The 20711-nt window shown below is 36.8% G+C and overlaps 1 long non-coding RNA gene across 1 annotated transcript; it reads left to right on the top strand.

The window, feature by feature from the left end:
- Positions 1-53: 53 nt before the first annotated feature.
- On the top strand, positions 54-20263 carry LOC116584220. The gene is made up of 3 exons (XR_004283096.1): positions 54-483; positions 1136-1216; positions 18604-20263. It is a non-coding gene; the product is annotated as an uncharacterized LOC116584220 (long non-coding RNA).
- Positions 20264-20711: the final 448 nt, after the last annotated feature.

Genomic DNA, 20711 nt, shown 5'->3' with positions numbered 1-20711 from the left:
GCATGCATGGCGTGGCAATGGGTCGGGCTCCTTTTTTTTTTTTTTTGGAAAACACTAGCGTGCGGTTGGGGGTTGTGATGTTTCTCGCTTCTTGTTTCTCCCGGGAAGTTGGCTTATGTTTGGCTACCGGAATTTTGCAGAGTTGGCATTCCAGACGAAAGGGTCACTCAGCTCCTGAGGCGAAGGGCAAAATGCGCCGAGCGGGGCCTAGGAGGGGACGGGAGTGAAGGTGTTGGGGTAAAAAAAGTTTCGGAGCCGTTTTCCTATCTGTGAAAAAAGAATTTTTGGTGTGGCCATGCTGTTGTGGGAAACCCAAACCAAGTGCAACTCAGTAGAGCTGGCGCTCCTCGGGCCCTGGAGGTCCTGCAGGTTCTGCTGCTAACAAGGCCGCTGGATACTAGTTACATTCATTGACGCACCAGCTTGTTTCGGGGCTCCTGCTTAGGCAAAAAAACGCCCATCCGGAACCTGACCGTGACCCAAGTGAGGCCGTGTTTTAAATCCTTGCACGTTGCGGCGAGGATCAGGTTTTATTCTTGGGTGCGCAGAGTTGGTCGCTTCCTGAGGTGGAGCTGCTGACTGGTTATAACAGGGCTGCTTTCCGCTTCCACCTCCAACATTTACAATTTCTCCTCTAATGGACCTGGAGAAGGGCGGAGTCCAATATCCTATAAAAGGGGACGTGGAACCCTACCAATACCAAGTTAGCGCGAGTGCTCGTCAGAAACTTCCTGGCATTCTCTTTACGGAATGAGAGGCAAGAAAGAAACTGCATTTCCTTGGCTGCCTGCCAGTGCTTGTGTGCTTGTGCGTGTAGAGTGCGTGTGTGTGCGCGCCTTTGCGTGTGTGTGCGTGCGTGCCGGTGGGCGCGTGCTTGTGGAGGGCGGGGTAGAAGAATGCGAGCGGCTGATACGAAAGCTGCACCTTTGCTGGTTGCAGCGCGTCACTGTTTTTATCAGACGCATCTTGTTTAGTAATCCCATTGTTGAAGCAAAAATACCGAGCTGGTTCTTTTAAAAGTTTAGACTTGCTGAGTGGATTTAGTGATAGATGGGTTTTTTAAAAAAAAAAAGCGTAAATGTCATCTGCCCTGAAATTCAAAGGCATCCATTTCTTCTGTGCTTGTCCTTTCTAGGATTTGGCAAAGGAAAAAAAAAAAAAAAAGAAACATTAAAATGTTACATAAATTGAATGGGCGAAAGAAAGATAATGAATGGTGAGTATTTTGTTACTTTTTAAAGCTGGGCTCTCCAGTAGGGTGTCTGATGGTTATTTCTACTGAAAAACTAAATTGTTAATTTAATTTTAACTAAATTTTAAAAAACGTATTTCAGTTATTGGAAAACCTTTAAGTGTGTTTGGAACAACTTGAATATATGAATATATTTTTTCAATTTAAATTTTGTGAAATATAAATTTAGAATCCAAGTTGAAATGTGCTGTATGAACTAACAGGATTTCAAAGATTTAGAATTCTCTCTCTCTCTCTTTTTTTTTTTTTAAGATTTTATTTATTTATTTGACACACACAGAGAGAGGTTGCAGGTAGGCAGAGAGGCAGGCAGGGGAAGGGGAAAGCAGGCTCCCGGTTGAGCAGAGAGCCAGATGCGGCCTTGGGCCTCTGGCCTTGGGCCTCAGGCCTCAATTCCAGGGTCCTGAGATCATGATCTGAGCCCAAGGTAGAGGCTTAACCCAGTGAGCCTCCCAGGCACCCAGGATTTCAAAGACTTAGTACCAGAAATTTTTCAAAAAGTATATTGAATGGCTCATTAATAATTTTTATATCGATTACATGTTGAAATAATATTTTGAGCTGGTTTAAATGAAATATAACATTAAAGTTTACTTGTTGGGACGCCTGGGTGGCTCAGTTGGTTGGACGACTGCCTTCGGCTCAGGTCATGATCCCGGAGTCCCGGGATCGAGTCCCGCATCAGGCTCCCAGCTCCATGGGGAGTCTGCTTCGCTCTCTGACCTTCTCCTCGCTCATGCTCTCTCTCACTGTTTCTCTCTCAAATAAATAAATAAAATAAAATAAAATAAAATAAAAAAAAATAAAGTTTACTTGTTTCTATTGTTTTAAATGTGGCTATGAGGACCTTTAAATGTTTAAACATGTGACTCAGGTGTTTGTAGTAGAAAATGCTGGCTTAATCTATTAAACATAGAATACTGGTATCCGTTGTTTGTGCATATATTTTCTTAAGTGGTTAAAAACGAGAACATATGGACAGGATGGATACACTCCAACTTAAGGGTGGGGTTCATCTCTCAGGAGAGAGGCCAAGGGATACTATAAGGGAATGGTTTTAAGGTTGGAGTCTGTTATGTGTGTAAGTTTTTATTTATTAAAAAAAAAATTGAAACAAATGTCATGTTAGGATGTTGGATTTTCACATTTTTTATACTTTTGTTTTAAAAACGATTCATAATATTGTTTGGTCCTTGGTCTTAAAAGTTTATAATCTATCTCATGCAAAATGTGACCAAATTACTTCATGTATATGTGTATGGTTTAGCAATGTATCTCTTTCATATGAATTTTACTAAAGTGATGAATTGTGGTTAGGCTTCCTTTACACACATTATGGTATTTTAAGAAGCTCAAATTAAACATTTATTGCATAATGGGATCTTTTCTAGGCCTTGGGGTATAAAAATAATTGAAACAGGGTCCTAGCAATTTTGTAGCTCACTGTTTAGTAGTAGAGTAGCTTAACAAGCACACTGTACACACTATAAATGCAAAAGACTGAATGTTTGTGTCCTCCCCAAATTTGTATGTTGAAACCTAATCCTCCAATGTGATGGTATTCTGAGGTAGCATCTTTGGAAGGTGATGGAGGCCTTGTATGGGATTAGTACCTTCGTAAAAGAGGATCCTGGAGAGTCCCCCTGCTCCTTTTCCCATGTGAGAACACAAGTGAGAAGATAGCAGTTTATGAACTATAAAGCTGACTCACTAGATAGAGACCTGCTAGTGCCTTGATCTTGAATTTCCCAGTGTCTAGAACTGTGAGAAACTAAGTTTTTGTTGCTTATAAGCCACCCAGTCTGTGGTGTTTGTTATATAAGCCAAATAGACTAAAATACATGCCTCAGTAAAATTAGAGAAAGAGCACAGATTTATGCATAAGAGGTGGTGTTTCACCTCTGGTAAGTAGAAGGCATTCCTGGAGTAGGTGAACTGCGAATTCTCAATGCCTGATAAAAGTTTATCTTCAGTGAATCTGTTGTTCAGACAAAGAAATTTTTGTTACATTATTTCTACAAATCTTCATATTCAGGGCAGGCAAGAATTTCTTCCTTTAAGACGATTCACAACCTATGTTGGAATCAGGCTTTGGGGAGCTTCAAACTTACATAATTTGAGGAGTCTTCTTTAAGAAAAACTATTTAAAATTATAAATACAAAATTAGGCACAAGCGTTTAAAAGGGCCTGTCCAAATGAGGAACTCTGGAGCTTAAATCCATTAGCTTCATGGTAATCCTACTTCAGAGTAGACAGTGTGGATACACAGATCTATGAAACCTAAGTTATAGGGAGGTTATTGATGTCATTAAAATATTTGCTTTCTGAAATGATTATGATATGATTCTTTAAAAAGTGTTTTTCCCTGACTTGCTTCCCTCTGGAGCTTTTAACATGATTTAATTTTTCTGGTTTTACTTTAAAATAAGTAATTAAATAAGTTTATTTAATTCATAAAAATTTACAAATTGACCCATAATCCTAACATGAACATGATTAGGAAATTCAAATAATACAAAAGATTCAATATTTAAAAAAGCCTGTTTCCGTTGATCTTCTCAAATCCCTGTCCCTAAAAGCAACCAATGTTAACAATTTCTTGGATTTCCTGTTAGAAAAAAATTGTTTATGTTAGTATATACATCTCTATATATGAATAATTCTATTACACTGTTTTACACTGTGCTTTTTTTACCTAGTTTAAAATAAAACAAGCATACAAAAGTGCATAAAACATAAGTGTCCAGTTTCAGTAGTTATGGAAAAACAAACATTTACGTAACTGCTACGCAAGTGCAGAAAAAAAAAATAAACAATACAACCACAATAGAACCTTTTGGGATTTTTGGTTGATACTGCATTGAATCCATAGTATTCAACTAGGATCCAAACTAGGAGAGAACAGGTACCTTTACAATACTGAGACTCCTAATCCATGAACATGATGTATTTTTCAATTCATTCAGATCTTCTGTAATGTCTCTTGACAGAAGTTTGTCATTTTGCAGAAGTTTTGCATATCTTTTATTAGACTTGTTCATACATACTTGATATTTCTGATACTATTATAAATAGCATCTTTTTAATATTTCGTTTTCTTTGTTGCCAATATATAGAAATTAAGCTGATTTTTTTCCCCAAAATAATGTTTAAATTCAGTAACTTCCCTATTATAAAATTTCCTACTCACAATAATTTATTTCTGTATTCATTTTGGATTGTCAAAACACCCAATCACATCACTTGAAAATATTGAGTTTTGTTCCTTTATTCCTAATTTATTTACTTTTCCTTCTAACTCTGCTATATGGCTAGGACTCCAGATCAGTGTTGGAAGAGAAGTAGTATTAGCAGGCTTACTGTCCTGTTCCCAGTCTCAAAATAAGGACTTTCTATGTTTCACCACTATATGTAGTGTTTATGACAGATATTTTTGTTTCTTATACTGTTTACTTGCTCATAATATCCTCTTGTGTTTTTAATGTATGTCAGATTTGTACTGCTGATTCTCCTTTCATTCTTGATTTCAATTATTCGTACCTTCTCTCTTTTTTGGATCAGACCTCACCAGAGTATTTTATCAATTACATTAGACCTTTTAAAGGACAAATATTAGTTTTATTCTTAGTTTCTATTATACTTTTTTCTATTTCTTTTTTTATTATTTCCTTCATTTTTATTTTGCTGTTTTACTAACTTCTTTACAAATAAGGGAATTAGAACCTGTATATTTCCTTATGGATACTGTTTTGCCTGCACCCACAAGTCTTAATATGTGTTATTCTTATTATCATTGAGGTCAAAATATTATCTAAATTCCCTCAGGATTATTATTGATGCGTAATTATTTAGGTGTCCATTTCTTAATTTTCAATTATATGCAGATGATCTGTTACCCTTATTGATTTCCAACACATTTGCTCTGTTGTTACAGAAATATATATTTAAATCCTTTAAAATTTACTGAGGTTTGCTTTTGAGCGAAGAACATGTTTGATTTTTATTTTAAAGAAAGGGGATACGTGTGCAAGTTGAGAAAGGGAGAGAGAATCTCAAACAGATTACTGCCAAGCATGGAGCAGGAGGAGGGGCTTGAACTCACGACCCTGACACCATGACCTAAGTCCAGTGCTTAACTGACTGAGCCACCCAGGTGCCCCTAACATGGTTGATTTTTTAAAATATTCTATGTTTAAAAACAGTTCATATTCTCCTTTTAGGTTAGTATTCTATTTATGTCTATTGGGTCCTATTAACTGTGCTGTTCACATTTATGTATCTTCACAGACTTTTTGTCTGCATGTTCTATAAATTGGTAAGTTAAAATATCCTACACAGGCTTATAAATTTGTTTATTTCTCCTTTTCATTCTGTCCATTTTTGCTTTACATACGTTGAGACCATGTTATTTAGTTGACACAAATTTAGAATTGTTATATGAACCGGGAACTGAATATTTCAGCGTTCTGAAATGACCTTCTTTATCTCTGTAATGGTTTTAGCCTTAAATTCTATTTTTTCTGGCTGGTATTAATATAGTTACACCACCTGCTTTTACTTAGTGTTTGCATGATATTCAGCTGGCCCTTAAACAATTGTGGGCTTTAGGCATACCATACCCCCCATGCAGTAAAAAAAGCCAGGTATAACTTTTGACTCCCCCAAAACTTTACCTTATCAGTAACATAAACAACTGATTAATGCATATTTTGTATGTTATATATGCTATACAGGGTATTCTTACAGTAGAGTAAACTGATGAAAAAAATGTTATTAAGAAAATTATAAAGAAGAAAAAATACATTTACAGTACTGTACTGTAAAAAAAAGTCTCCATATAATTGGACCTGTGAAGTTCAAACCCATGTTGTTCAAGGATCAACCAAATTTTTCCATCTTTTTACTCTCAGCCTTTCTGTATTTTGGAAACTTAAAAGTGTCTGTAGGACACATGATTTTGCATTTAAAAAAATCTAGTCTAGTAATCTTTGTGTCTTAACTAGGACATTTTGTCTATTTATAGTTATGAATTACTAATATACTTGGGTTTACACCTACTATTCATAATCTTTTGTGCTTTCTATTTTTTGTACCTACACTGTTTTATTTTCCTTTTTTGTTTTCTTTTAGGGTATTTTAAAATAGTTCAGTTTCCTTGAAATTAGTTTGGAAGTTATAAATTCTTTTTCTATTCTTCTGATCCTAAAATGTATAACATACATCCTTACTTTTTAAAAGTCCAATATTAATCTTTACTTTACTTTGCTGTTCTTTAATTAATTAATTAGTCTTTTCTTTTCTTTCCACAAAGTACAAGATTCTTTTGAGGGTGATGTCTTCCCCCAGCTTGTTTTAAGTTTTTCTCTTGGATTTTCTGTGGTTTCACTTCAGTAATATACTTTTTATTTTAAAGAATCCTGTTGTACTTCACTAGGCTTCTCAAATTATAGATGAATATTTTAATCACTTTTCAGAAATTCTCAGCCATTATCTCTTCACACATAATTTCTGCTCTCATGGCATTTCTGGAAATCCAATATATATTAAGCCATCCCACTGTATCCTCTATGTCTCTTGCTTTGTCTTCAATATTTTTTATTTTACTTTTCCTTCCCTCATTGGGGACTGTTTCTTTTAGCCTACCTTCAGTTATTCATTCTCTTTAGGTATGCCAAATCTGCTCTAGGATTCACCCATAATTTTTATACTTTTAGTTATCCTCTTCATTTTATAATTTATCTTTGATTAAAATGTATCACTTTCTGTAGTTTCTAGTTCCTTGACAGAATTTATAAGCCTGACTTTTACTTCCCTGACCATAGCGAACAAAGTGGTTTTTAGATTATGTTTGTCTTTTGTCTGTTGTTTCTACTGGTGTTGGCTCATACTCGATTCTTCTTGCATTCTATTATCTTTGATTGTTTGCTCTGGATGTTATTTTAAAAATTAATGATAGAAATAATATGAAGCATTGGATACTGTTAGGTCCCTCCAGAGAAGAGTTTCATTTCCTTCTCTCATCTCCATAAAAAGGGTGCCAGTAGTCCCAAATCAATGCTGGAGGATTTCTGATCCAATCAAATGATTCCAGTCCATATCCTCACTTTTGGGCTGTTTCTTAGGGTCCTGTCGCAGGGTGGGAGTGTTTCACTAGGGTTAATACATCCTGGATTCCAGCCCTATGTCCAACTGACTGCCAAATGCTCAGTTTTTCCTCTCACCTCCTTTGTTAAGTTGCCTGGTTATAACTAGTACTGTTCATGTTAAAATAACATTCACATTCTGATACTGTCTGGAGTGTAATATTTTGGTTGTCATATCTCTGCTTCTTCCACTGTGATTTTCCTCTCATCAGAATGTGAAGCATATAAAAATCAATGTAGTACCCAGAAAATGCTGGAGCTTGCTCTGGGTAGAAAACTATCTGTGGCTGATCACCAAGATGCAATGATATTAACCATCAAAAAGAATCTGAACATAGCTTTAAATCCCCAGGATCAGAAAAGCATTCTTGGGACATCCCCTCATCCATAATCCAATAAGATCCTCTCAAATGTTCCTGTACAATGTTTTAGTTGTGTGGGTTCAGGAAGAATAGTTCACTAAAAATTCTCTTTTAAACATAGCAGAATAAAGTGATGCTTCTCTCTGAGCTGCTTCCATTAATTTTTTTTTCTTCATTGTATGCCTCAGATGTTTTTTCATTAAAACTACTTTGTTGCATTACTTCTGTACATAATCTTAATGTCATAGCAGATGTGAACATCTAAATAATCAGCTCAATTTGGCTACTGACAACTATAAAATTTTGTTCATTATCTGAAGCCAGTAATCTTTCAGAGAATTTCTTCATATCTTTTGGAAACGTGGGAGAAAAATTAAGTATATTAGCATTCTGTAAGAACACAGGGTCTGCTTAGTCCTAAACTTTTTCATTCATTTTCCATTGACTGATTGAGAGCAAAAAGGAGAATGGAAATAAATTCAAAGAAACTGAATTTTCAGCAAGCAGTTGACTAAGAAAATCCCCCAAACTCCAAAATCACATGTGAGTGCTACAGTAGGCAACTGAGACCAGAAGCACTGGGCAGGAAGCCCATACTGGAAATCAAGAGAACATTTTGAGAAAGAACGGAGACTGCACAGAGTCCAAACACTGACAAGGGAGAGAGAGAGAAGGATAGAAAGTGACTAATCAGAGATAGCAGACCTTAGAATGCACCAGTAAAGTAACTTTCTAAAAGAAATAGTATCTTTGAAGGCAAATTGTGTCTCCCTGTGGCCTGTGCATAAATCAGGAAGTCCAGGATGCTGTGTATAATCTCTTCAGAACTAGGTTAGGTAATGAGAAGCAGAGTAAGTGTGGCTTCATAGAGTTGCCATATTTTAAAGAAGTAATCTTTTGCTATAGCAACAGAGGAGAACCCATGAGAGATGAATTCTGTAAAGCTACCCTGGCCTTTCTACTCCTGGTTCTAGTCCAGGAAAATTCAACTCATTCAAATATGAAGATTATGAAAGTCATATGTACAACATCCACTCAAAAATACAGTGAGAAAACTGAAATTGGGTAGATAATATTCCTATGGAAGATGAAAAAAAAATTTTTTTAAAGATTCCATTCATTTATTTGAAGAGATCATAAGTAGGCAGAGAGGCAGGCAGAGAGAGAGAGGAGGAAGCACACTCTCCGCTGAGCAGAGAGCCCGATGCGGAGCTTGATCCCAGGACCCTTGGATCATGACCCGAGCTGAAGGCAGAGACTTTAACTCACTGAGCCACCCAGGCGCCCCTGGAAGATAAAAATTTAACAAAAAATTGTTATCATAAATGAAACTTGTGATTCTGCATCCCAACATGAATTTGAGAAACTTAACTGAAGCAATCATCCCGTGAATTAAAAATCAAAAAAGTAATATAAGAGGTAGCAGGGAGCCAGAAAACAGGTTATTAATGTTTACTTTTCATAAGAATGCAATCAGAGAATTGATGATTGTGACATTTTAGGAATGCACAGTAAAGAATTAACCTTACCCAAAGAGAGGTCTGGTCTTTGCCTTCACGTTCTAGGAGGTGATCTCCAAAAGGGTGGCTTTATTTACTTGGAGGCTTTGGGCCACACTACAGTCTAACAATGTGATTTATGATGGGGGCTTTGGACCACATGGATTCATCTCTACTCACAGAGGGGTTGGGTGCTAAAACTGCCAGAAGGGCAGCCAACCATGCCTACGTAGTTGGGTCCCAATAAAAACTCTGGAAACCAAGGCTCAGATAAGCTTCCCTCGTTAGCAGTGTTTCTTGTGTATTGTTGCACATAAGTTCTGGGATGGTAACAATGTCCACAACTGGACAAGGACATGACAACTGGAAGCTCCGTGTACCAATTCCCTTGGCTAATTTTATCTGGTATTCTTTTGCTATAACCATAACTGTGAGTATAACAGCTTTCAGTGAACCCTTTGAGTAGATTATTAAATCTAAGGGTGATCCTGGGAAACTTTAAACTGTGAAGTTGGTGTCAAAGTGAGGTTGATCTCATAAGGACTGCTTCCCTAATTTTGCAGGAAAGCTTTGAAGTTTGGCCATAAAACACATTAGATATTGTAAGTCATGCCTAGCGATGAAGTATATTTTGTGTTTATACAGAAAAACCCTGTTGGAATGCCTGGATGGATCAGTCAGTTAAGCATCTGCCTTCGGCTCAGGTAATGATCCCAGGGTCCTGGGATCGAGTTCTGCATTGGCCTCCCTGCTCAGTGGGGAGTCTTCTTCTCCCTCTCTTGGTCATCCTGCTTGTGCTCTCTCTCTCTGTCAAGTGAATAAATAAAATCATAAAAAGAAAAAAAGCCCCTGATGGGTTTATGTGTGGACTATTTGTGTACCTCTGTGAATTTCTGCTTGTAATACCTATAGTTCTTGCTCCATTTATTTTAATCCTATGTTATATTTAATTTAGGTAATATATTTGGTCCATAGAAAAGCCTCTTTTCCTGTTTTAAAAAAATGAGGGCAAATTGATACTGTTTTGATAAGGTGAAAGACAAAATAATTATGTCTTTTTTTGCCATTAGTATGTAAAATATACAATTCAGAACAACTAGAGAAAGTTATTCCTATACCTAGCAACAGTGATTTCGGGATATGGACATAATGAGAAAGTAACATTCTTCAGGTTTTTCTCCTATACTTACCCTGTGTTCTCTCACTTTAGCCACTTTCAGTGTCTTCAGTTCCCTTGAAAACTTCCCTTCTCACCTGCTAAGCAAAAATCAACCCTATTTCCATCTAATCTTAGTTGACTGCAGAGTCCTTCCCCCAGAGTGCTTCACTGTAGGTCCTTCTTCTGCCCATCTCTAGTTAATACTGAATTGTCAGTACTTTATCTGACCTCCCATCCCACCATCTCCCCTCTTATTTTAACCCAAAGACCAGTCTTCTATTTTACAAAGAAAAATGATGCTGTCAGAAATTCCCTTGTTGTCTTGTGCCTACCAACAAAACAATCTGCATTCTCAACAAAACTCACAAAGACTTCTTTGTTTTATTTTATTTTGTTTACTTTATTACCTCTTGTCTCCCAAATTTTTTTGTTCCATTATCTTTCCCTCCTTCCTATATCTTCAGCCTCTTTCTACAAGCTGCAAGTTTCTCCCTTATTAAAACAAACACCTCATACAAGACAATACCCTCCTTTAACTCTAGATACTTATCTAAGCTCTGATTTCCTTAATAGTCAAGCTCCTTAAAGAGTGGTGTATGTACACTTACTATATCCACATCTTTGCCTTTGATCACTTCCCATGCTTCAAACTCTTCTCCCCACCCCCATTATTTCCCATGACCTACAGCATAAAATCTGAACCTTTTATATACTCGCCCCTGTCTCTGTAGCTTCTTTGATACCATTTTTCTCACATTACACAATGTTTCTATATTGGCCAGCCACCCAGAACAAATCATACTGTTTAAAGCATCTGTGCTGTTCACCTACCATATCCATCTTATGTCTGAAACCATACTTTTAGAATTTGAGGGACCTAAGAAAACAGTGCTAGGGCTTCTCACTATGAAACCCTGCTGGGAATTATATTGCCATTGTGTTGAATCTACAAATCAATTTGGATTTTTTTAAGGTTTTATTTATTTATTTGACAGAGAGACCATAAGTAGGCAGAGAGGCAGGTAGAGAGAGAAAGGAGAAAGCAGGCTCCCTACCAAGCAGAGAGCCTGATACAGGACTCAATCCCAGGACCCTGAGATCATGACCTGAGCCGAAGGCAGAGGTTTAAACCACTGAGCCACCGAGGCGCCCTCAATTTGGATTTTTAAACAATATTTAAAATTTTACTTTATACATTACATGTTAGATTTGTTTCTAGTTCTTTTACTTATTTTTTTCCAACATTAAACTCATCTTGTATTTGTGGAAGAATGCCAAATTGATCAGGACATGGTCCTTTTTATGTGTTGCTAGATTTAATTTGTCAGTATTTTGTTTAGGATTGCTGCCTGTATATTCGTGAGATACTGACCTATAAGTTACTTTTCTTGGAAAGCCCTTATCAAAGTACTGTTACCAATAGAGTTGCCAGATTTAGCAAATAAAATATGGGACATTCAGTTAAATTTGAATTTCAAATAAACAATATATATTTTTTTAGTTTGTGTATATCCTGTGCAATATTTTACACTAAAACATCATTCATTGTTTATCTGAAATTTGGATTAACTGGGGAGCCCTAGCTATCAAGGTTTTGTTTACTTCACAAGTTCAAAAATGTTTCCTCTTTTTGTATTCTTTGGAGGAATTTGTGAACTTCCTAAATGCCTGATAAACTTTACTGGTGAAACAATATGTGCCAGGAGTTTTCTTCATGGGAAGGTTAAATACAGACTAAGGTTATTTAATAGATAAACATTTGGATATTCTATTTCTTCTCCTGTCAGTTTTGTTAGGATGTTTACAAAGAGTGTGTCCATTTCATATAAATTTTCAAGTTGATTGGCCATGCAGTTTCTCTTTCTTTCTTTCTTTTCTTTTCTTTTTTTTTTTTTTTAAGATTTTACTTATTTATTTTACAGAGAGAGAGAGAGAGCATGAGCAGGGAGTTGGGCGATCAAGGGGAGAGAGAGGGAGAGGGAGGCTCCCCACAGAACAGGGAGGCTGATGCAGGACTCCATCCTAGGACCCCGGGATCATGACCTGAGTGCAAGGCAGATGCTTAATGGATACACGTGCCCTGGCCATCTGTTTCTTATATTTTAATGTGTAGGATCATTATAATCTCTTGATAAGTCAATTCTTATGTTCTTTTTACTTCTAGTAATATTAACACAAATTTGACTTTTGGCATTTGAGTAGCTATACTAGATTTCTTTGGTTAAGGTTTTTATGATATATCTTTTTCCATCCTTTTACTTTCATTTTTTATGTGCCATACTTACAGTGTCTATTTAAGCTATATGATTAGGTTTTGCTTTTGTAATCAGTCTGACAATCTTTGTGTTGTAACTGAAACATTTAGTACATTTCCTAAATGTTTCTGAATTTAAAACTACCATCTTATCTTTATGTTTGTTCCATCTGTTCTATGCTACCATTCTTCTTTCTTGCCTTTTTCTAACCAATTTAATATTTATAATTCCATTTCCCCCTCCATTAGCTTATTATAGCTTTTAAAATGAAGTTGTTTTATTTTGAGGTAATTTTAGATTGTGGTACAGTTGTAAGATCTATCACAGAGAGATTCTGTGTACCCTTTACCCAGTTTCCTCTTGCAAAACTGTAGTACAACCTTGCCACTGGAATTGACATTGTTACAGTCAGATTCAGAATGTTTCCATCACCATTACTACAGGAATCTCTCATCTTGTCCTTTATAGCCACATACTTCTTGACCCCTGGCAACCACCAAGCTTTTCCCCATTTCTATAATTTTATCTTTTCAAAACAAAATATACAAAAATACATGGAAGTATACAGATGTGACACTTGGAATTTTTTTTTTTTAAGATTTTTATTTATTTGACAGAGAGATCACAAGTAGGCAGAGAGGCAGAGAGAGAGGGGGAAGCAGGCTCCTTGTTGAGCAGAGAGCCCGATCCCAGGTCCCTGTGATCATGACCTGAGCCGGAGGCAGAGGCCCAACCCACTGAGCCACCCAGGTGCCCCTGAATTTTTTTTTTTTAATTCAACACGATACTCTGGAAATTCATTCAGGTTGTTGCATATATCAATAATTTGTTCCCTTTTTTTGCTGAGTACTATAGTATGGATGTAGAACAGTTTGTTTAGCCCTTCACCAGATGTGGGACCTCTAGGTTCTTTATAGTTTGGGGCTATTATAAATAAAGCTGCTATAAACGTTTGTGTATAGGTTTTTCGTGAACACAAGTCATTTTTCTGGGCCAAAGTCATTTCTGTGTAATAGGCTGTATGTAGTTTCATATTTAGGTTTTTAACAACTACAGCTGTTTTTCAGAGTGGCTGTACGATTTTACATTGTCACCAACAATGTGTGAGTGATCCAGCTTCTCCATATTCTTATGAACATTGGGTGTTTTCACAATTTTTATATTAGCCATTCTGATAGGTATGTAGTGTGATCTGTCATTATGGTTTTAATTTGCATTTCCCTAATGGCTAATCATGTTGAACATCTCTTTTCATTTGCTTGTACACCATCCGAATACCTGCTTTGATGAGTTCCTGTTCATCTCTTTCATCTTCTACCTGGATTTAAAAAAAAAAAATTGGTGAGGTTTGAGAGGTCTTTATGTAATATAGATATTAGTCTTTTGTCAGATACATGGTTTGCAGATATTTTCTCCCAGTGTGTAACTTGCCTTTCATCCTGTCTTTATGTTCTCCACTGAGTAAACTTTTTAGTTTTGATGAGGTTCAGTTGATCATTTTTTTTTTTAAAGATTTTATTTATTTATTTGGCAGACAGAGATCACAAGTAGACAGAGAGGCAGCCAGAGAGAGAGGAAGAAGCAGGTTCCCTGCCGAGCAGAGAGCCTGATACAGGGCTGGATTCCAGGACCCTGGGATTATGACCTCAGCCAAAGGCAGAGGCTTTGAACCACTGAGCCACCCAGGCGCCTGATCAGGTTATCCTTTAATGGACTGTGCTTTTGGTGTTAACTCTAAGAACGTTTAGCTTTAGATCCCAAAGATTTTCTTGTGCCTTTTTTTTTTCTTAAGTTTTATGGTTTCACATTTTACATTTAATTCTGTTATCCAAAATGAATTAATTTTTCTGTAAGGGTGTAAGGTGGGGCACTTAGGTTGAAGTTCATTCTTTTTCTTAAACCTATATGGGTGTCTTTTATCAGTTGTGCAAATTCTTGACTACTATGTCTTTAGATGTACCTTTCCCCCATTTTCTGTCTTCACCTTCCAAGACTAGAGTTATATGAATGTTAGCTTTTTCACTTTGTTACATTTATCTCTCATGCTCTTTTCTGTTTTACATTTTCCCTTGTTTCTCTCTGTGCTCCCGACTGGTTATTTTCTTCTTATCTTCTTTTTCTCATACTGGCAACTCTGTTCACCCCCCCTTTTTTTAATGCTCATTATATTTTCTTGTATTCATACTGTATCTTTGGGATTATTTTCCTTCTTCTTATGGTAGATACTTTAGAAGTCCATTTAGAGCTAGTCTACTGATTCCACAATTTTCTTTAACCTTAAAATATTTTTATTTGCCCTTATCTTGAAACTTAAGTTGCTGGTTGTGCAGTTCTAGGATGACAGTCATTCTCTGAGCACTTGACAGGTGTTAGTTCACTGTCTTCCATTGTTATTATTGAGAACTGCTATCAGTCTTTGTAGGTAAGCTGTCTTTCCTCTCTTGTTTCTTTCAAAATTGTTAATCTTTGATATTATACAGTATCTTTTTATTAAACTACTTGAGTTACCTTATGCTTCCTAATTTTAAGTTCATGTCATTTATTGTTTAAAACTTCAGCCACTAAATTAAAATAATACCATTCTGTGATTTACTCTCCCTCCCCTACCCAGGACTAACCATATTGGAATATTGATGAGCACTGTTATATTTTCAAACTTTCTCAGTTTCGTAATTTATATTTTCCTCTCATTCTTCTGTGCTTCATTCTAGGTAATTTCAATAATAACTTCCAGTTTGTTAATTTTGTTTTCAGCTCTCTCTAATCTGTTTAGCCCGATGTGGGACTCAGTCCCAGGGTCTGGGGATCATGGCCCAAGCTGAAGGCAGACGCTTAACTAACTGAGCCACCCAGGTGCCTGGGCAGTGACTTTATATTGAAGCTTAAACCAGCCATGATGAAAAAAAAGGTCAGGACATTCTAGACAGAAAGAACAGCTTGTGCATGGGCCTTGAGGCAAAAAATACTTTGATATGTTTGAGGAACTGAAAGATTGTCTATACAGCTATAGCATAGTGAGTGAGAGGGAGCGTGGTCGTAGCTGAAGGTAAAGAGATGGGGAGAGGGCCAATCATACAGAACAATGTGTGCAATGATAAGCTGTTAGATTTTCTCTTATGTAAATGATAAGTCATCAAAAGGTTTTATGCTGGGAAGTAATTGATCTGATTTATATTTTGAGAAGATCATTCTTACAATTCCATGGAGGATCGGTTGTTAAGGGCAAGAATTCCTGGAATTGGGAACACTAATTCAGAGTCTGTTGCTATATTCTAGGTAAGAAATTACTTTGTTTGAACTTGAACTTGTGAACTTGTGTGATGATAATAGAGATAGAAATAGAGAGATTCAGAATATATTCTGAAGGGAGAAAAGAGAATGTGTTTTTTTAAATATAGCTGAGCAAGCAAAGTGGCTGTGTAGGAGGAGATCATGCATAAATGGTTATGCTACATTACGTCATATCTGAAGGGCCATCATCTCATGACAACTTTCTCAGTGATACAGCCCTCCTGAGCTTCTTTAAATGTAAGTTTTAAAACATCAAAGTTAATATTGAAGGGTAGAGCTCAGGTAGAGAGCTGTGAGGAATACCAGGATCCTTCCTTAGAGGGGAATCCAGAAGAATTAAAACTAGTGTGCCCAAATACCTGCTGCTCTTTTGGGTTTTCTGATGAGTTACTATCTTAAATAATTTACTCCAGAAATAAAATGACTTTGTCTTGGGGTTGCTATGCAAAAGGGAAAAAAATTGCTATTTAAACAGTTATGAATCACTAGCTATGTGTAACAGATTGCCGGTTTAGCAGTATTTTTTAAAATATATTTTTAAAGATTTTATTTATTTATTTGACAGAGAGAGACAAAACAAGAGAGGGAACACAGCAGAGGAGTGGGAGAGGGAGAAGCAGGCTTCCCACTGAGCAGGGAGCCTGATGCGGGGCTCGATCCTAGGACTCCGGGATCATGACCTTAGCTGAAGGCAGACGCTTAAGGACTGAGCCACCCAGGCACCCCTGTTTAACAGTATTAATAGGAGTTTATTTTTCTGATGTAATAAGAAAGGCTGAAGGAAGATTGCTGTTGGTATCACTTCAGTAGTTCAACAGTGTCAGGGTTGGCATCTATGGTTTTCTTGCCTTTCGTCATACTAATCAGAGTAGCTTTCTCATGATTGGTTTGAACCAGCAATATCAATACCCTTTTTGTAATCAAGATATTTTTTTAAAGGAAGATGGAAGAAGAAAATGGTTATTGGGTAGACAATTAACAGATTATCTACAATGGTCTAGATTTAAGAAGAATGATAGAAGAAGGAACAGAACAAATTCTTGAAACAGACGAAAACGTGACTTTTTGATCATAATGACAGTTTAAAAATAATTCTACCTTCGTAAACCTACAAAGTAATATGTTCAGGTAGTAATTAAATTGACAAATCCACTCAGTGACTATTTAAGCCTAGGACATATATATAGCAGTGTGCTAGGTTCTGTGAGAGATATAAAACATGATACCCATTCCCAGTCTTCAGGAAACTTCTAAACAATAATTCTTGGTATTATACTTTCTTCATTATAACTCTTGCAAAGGCATTATTTCTTTTGAAGTCAGAACTACTATGTACAAGGAAAATTTTTATCTGATGAAAAAATGAAGAGTAGTAGGCCTTGTAGACTCCCACCTATACCTCTCTGGCTTTTACCGCTACAGCATTCGCAGGCAGATTTCTAGCTACCAGTACTTGCACCTCTTTTCTCCCAAGCACGGGAGGCAGCTCTGGCCCTGTGTAGTCAGCGCAATTTACAAATGCCTGAGAATTATTAACTTCCCATCTCAACAGCACTCACCAAAGGACTGATGGGATTTATTATATAGATACCCCAGCCCTCTTGACCCTCAGGTGGTTAACTTTGGGGAATGTGTTTCATATCATTTCCTAGAGTTTTCCCATGGGATTATGCTCCAGTCATTACCAGTGTGGTTGCTGGCTTGATAAGGCACCCTTTATTTACTGCCTTCCTTCTTTGTCTTACTTTCCCACCTCTTACCGATGTTTCCTGAATCCTCCAGATAAACTACCTGCACTCAAATCCTTGTCTCAGGATTATAGTGGGCATTTCCACCCCGTTATTTCCCCAATACCCACGCCTCAGCTAAAATGCTTAGTTCAATGCATGGCACATGATTCAAGCCAAGCCAGTTGGAATCCTTCCCAGGGAATTTCGTTCAGTCTGAAACAGGGAGAAAGGAGCTTTCTTCCCCCTTTTCTTTCTTTCTTTCTTTTTTTTTTCGTCCTCTCCATCATTGTATTTTCAGAATAGTGCCTGGCATAAAGTAGGATCTTGCTAAATATTTGCTGAATATTTAATAAATAAAATTCCTATAACTTCTTTACTGCCAACTGTATTTATGAGCAGATCTTAATTTTAAGACATATAAAATACTCTTATTATAGTAGATCACAGTGCTACAGCATGGTATAGCAGTTGAGAGCATGGACTCAGAAGCCAGACTACCTGAGATTTAAGCTCTGCCAGTTGCCAATTGTTTGACTATGCTAATTATGTCCACTGCCTCCCAGCTCCTTCTACCCTCTCCTCTGTATCATAAGGGTTCTGGAGTCATAAAAATCATTCCCCAGATTCACTTGCCAAGTGGTCACCAGTTCCATTCTGCTAATGGGAGATTAAAAAGAAAGAAGGGGATGGGAGGCATTTTTCCTTTCTTTAGGCTCCAGTGGCCTGGGCACACTGTGCTCCTCTACTCAGGCTCCAGGAATAGTGGGGAGGGGGGCCTCTGAAGGCTGCTGGCTTCTTGCAAAACAGGTAGCAGTAATAGTTCTAATAATGCAATAGTTAAGTTCCAAAAGCTTCTGATGCACAGTGTTTGTGGGTTTTGGATAACACTGCTTTCTCTTTTGTTCCTCCAGTGCTAGGATGCTGGCTCTGCTTGCAGTTCCCTTTGGATTATACCTTCCTCCTTTTTGCTCCTCCAGATAAGGATTCCCTCAACAATAGAGGTGATACATTATCTCTGAAATACCCAAAGTGGTTTTCTTTTCCTGACTGGACACTGACTAATAATGTGACCTTGAGCAAGTAATTTTTGCATCAGTAGCTTCCTCTATAAAATGAAGATAGATGAAAATAGTAATCTGTCTCATTGGCATTATTAAGATTGAATGAGCTAATGTTTTTAGAGTACTTAGAACAGTGCCTGGCACAAAGCAGACACTATGTTTGCTAAGTAAGTGGTATCATGTATCATATTCTGTTGTTAAATACATATGGTGTTAGCCATTAAGTTTATAAAATCTGATGTCCCTCTCCATACATCTGTCACATTCTGTCACCTGCCTCCCCCACCATTTCTTGTCCTTACTGCTTATTGCTATCATTTCCCTGCCTGTGACCTCTATGCCATATCTTCTTTTGCATCTCTTCTGTCATTAAATCAGCATGTATGTTTTTCAGTGTCCTTTTCTCTCGTTTGCTTTAGACACAGACATTTTGGAGGCCCATAGGTTTCAATGTTTTTATGAAGTTTTGTATTGTAGGATGTGCAGTGGTGAGAGAGGGTATGCAGGGTAGGAAGCAGCACTGGCAGTGGAAGACTAGCATGAGAACCTGAAGACAAATCCTGAATCTACAGAGTGGAATGTCAGGGACCTTGTGTACCAGAAATGTTGAGAAATACAGATTCTTTTGGCTAAATCTTGTCCACAGTAAGATTATTTTACATTTGTATGGAATTCTTTCATTGGTTACAATTTAGGGATTTGAGAACAGTGCTGTTTTTTATTTCATACTCAATAAGGAAAGCCGATTCAGATTTTCGGGTTACAGTTACTCCATTCCCAAGATCCTAGAGACCAAAACCTTCCAGAAAACAAAACAAAACAAAAAATGTGGGAATGAGTTAGACCTAGAATACTGAATAAATTATTCAGTTTACTGAATAAAGAGAATACTGCGGTGTCTATATAAGTGTTGGATCATTGTCCAGAGAACTGGTCACAGAAATTCCTAGAATGATTGTTGAAGTTCTCCACAAACTAAGATCATGTCAATTTTTACTGTCCTGTACACTTTCAGCTTGTCCTACTAGGCACATGTTTTATACAGGTATCCCTCGGTTTCCAAAAAGTTGGTTACACAACTTTGCTTTTAGGAAAGAACTGTATCACTACCTGTTTTCACTGAGCAAAAGAAACCCAAAGAGGATTTTTGCTTCACAAAAAAAGCCATTACTATACCACAGGCCTTTCATAAAAGTGAAGTGTAACTTGAATTTTCAGAAAGTCAGGGATACTCTTCCCAGTATGCCTTTTCAGCTTATGTAAGGTCTTATAGAAATGTTTTACTTTTGGACAATAGGGAAATCTGTACTTCTTTTTCTTTATAAGTCCAACTTTCAACTATGCGTAAGTGTATTTTTTAGTCTAATTAGAATTCTAGGCTTTAAATTTAGATGGGTATTTGTAAAAGTACATCTGAAAATCTCATATTGCTTTTGAATATCTTTCCCTCCCTCCCTCCCTTCTTCCCTTCCTTCCTTTCTTATCTGTCTCTCTGTCTATCTAAAGTAGGCTCCATGCCCAGCATGAAGCTCAGTGTGGGGCTTGAACTCACAACCCAGAGATCAAGACCTGAGCCGAAATCAAGAAATGGACACTTAACTGCCTGAGCTTCCCAGGTGTCCCTCGAATTTTTTTTTTTTAAATACAAACTACTAAGCATAATAACAAAATTATTTAGAGGACAAAGTTATGTCACCTTTATATTCATATTAACATTTACATCAGAGTTTGAAATTTTTAGTCATTACCAAAATTAAAACTATCTTTGGCTATATATAAGATCAGTATAGTATTAATATACCACGGATTTACTCTAAGTGGAAACACCTACAAAAAAATTAGATAATTTGAAAAGAATCTACAAAAGGATTATTTTTTTACTGCATGAGAACAATAGATACTCAACCAAATATGGGCCAAGCAATGCGATTACAATTCAAGAGCTGCTTAACTACCAT

The sequence above is a fragment of the Mustela erminea genome, chromosome 2 (assembly GCF_009829155.1).
Source record: "Mustela erminea isolate mMusErm1 chromosome 2, mMusErm1.Pri, whole genome shotgun sequence".
Lineage (NCBI taxonomy): Eukaryota > Metazoa > Chordata > Mammalia > Carnivora > Mustelidae > Mustela > Mustela erminea.
Note: the sequence above shows the minus strand (reverse complement) of the source record. Positions and strands in the feature narration are given on the sequence as shown.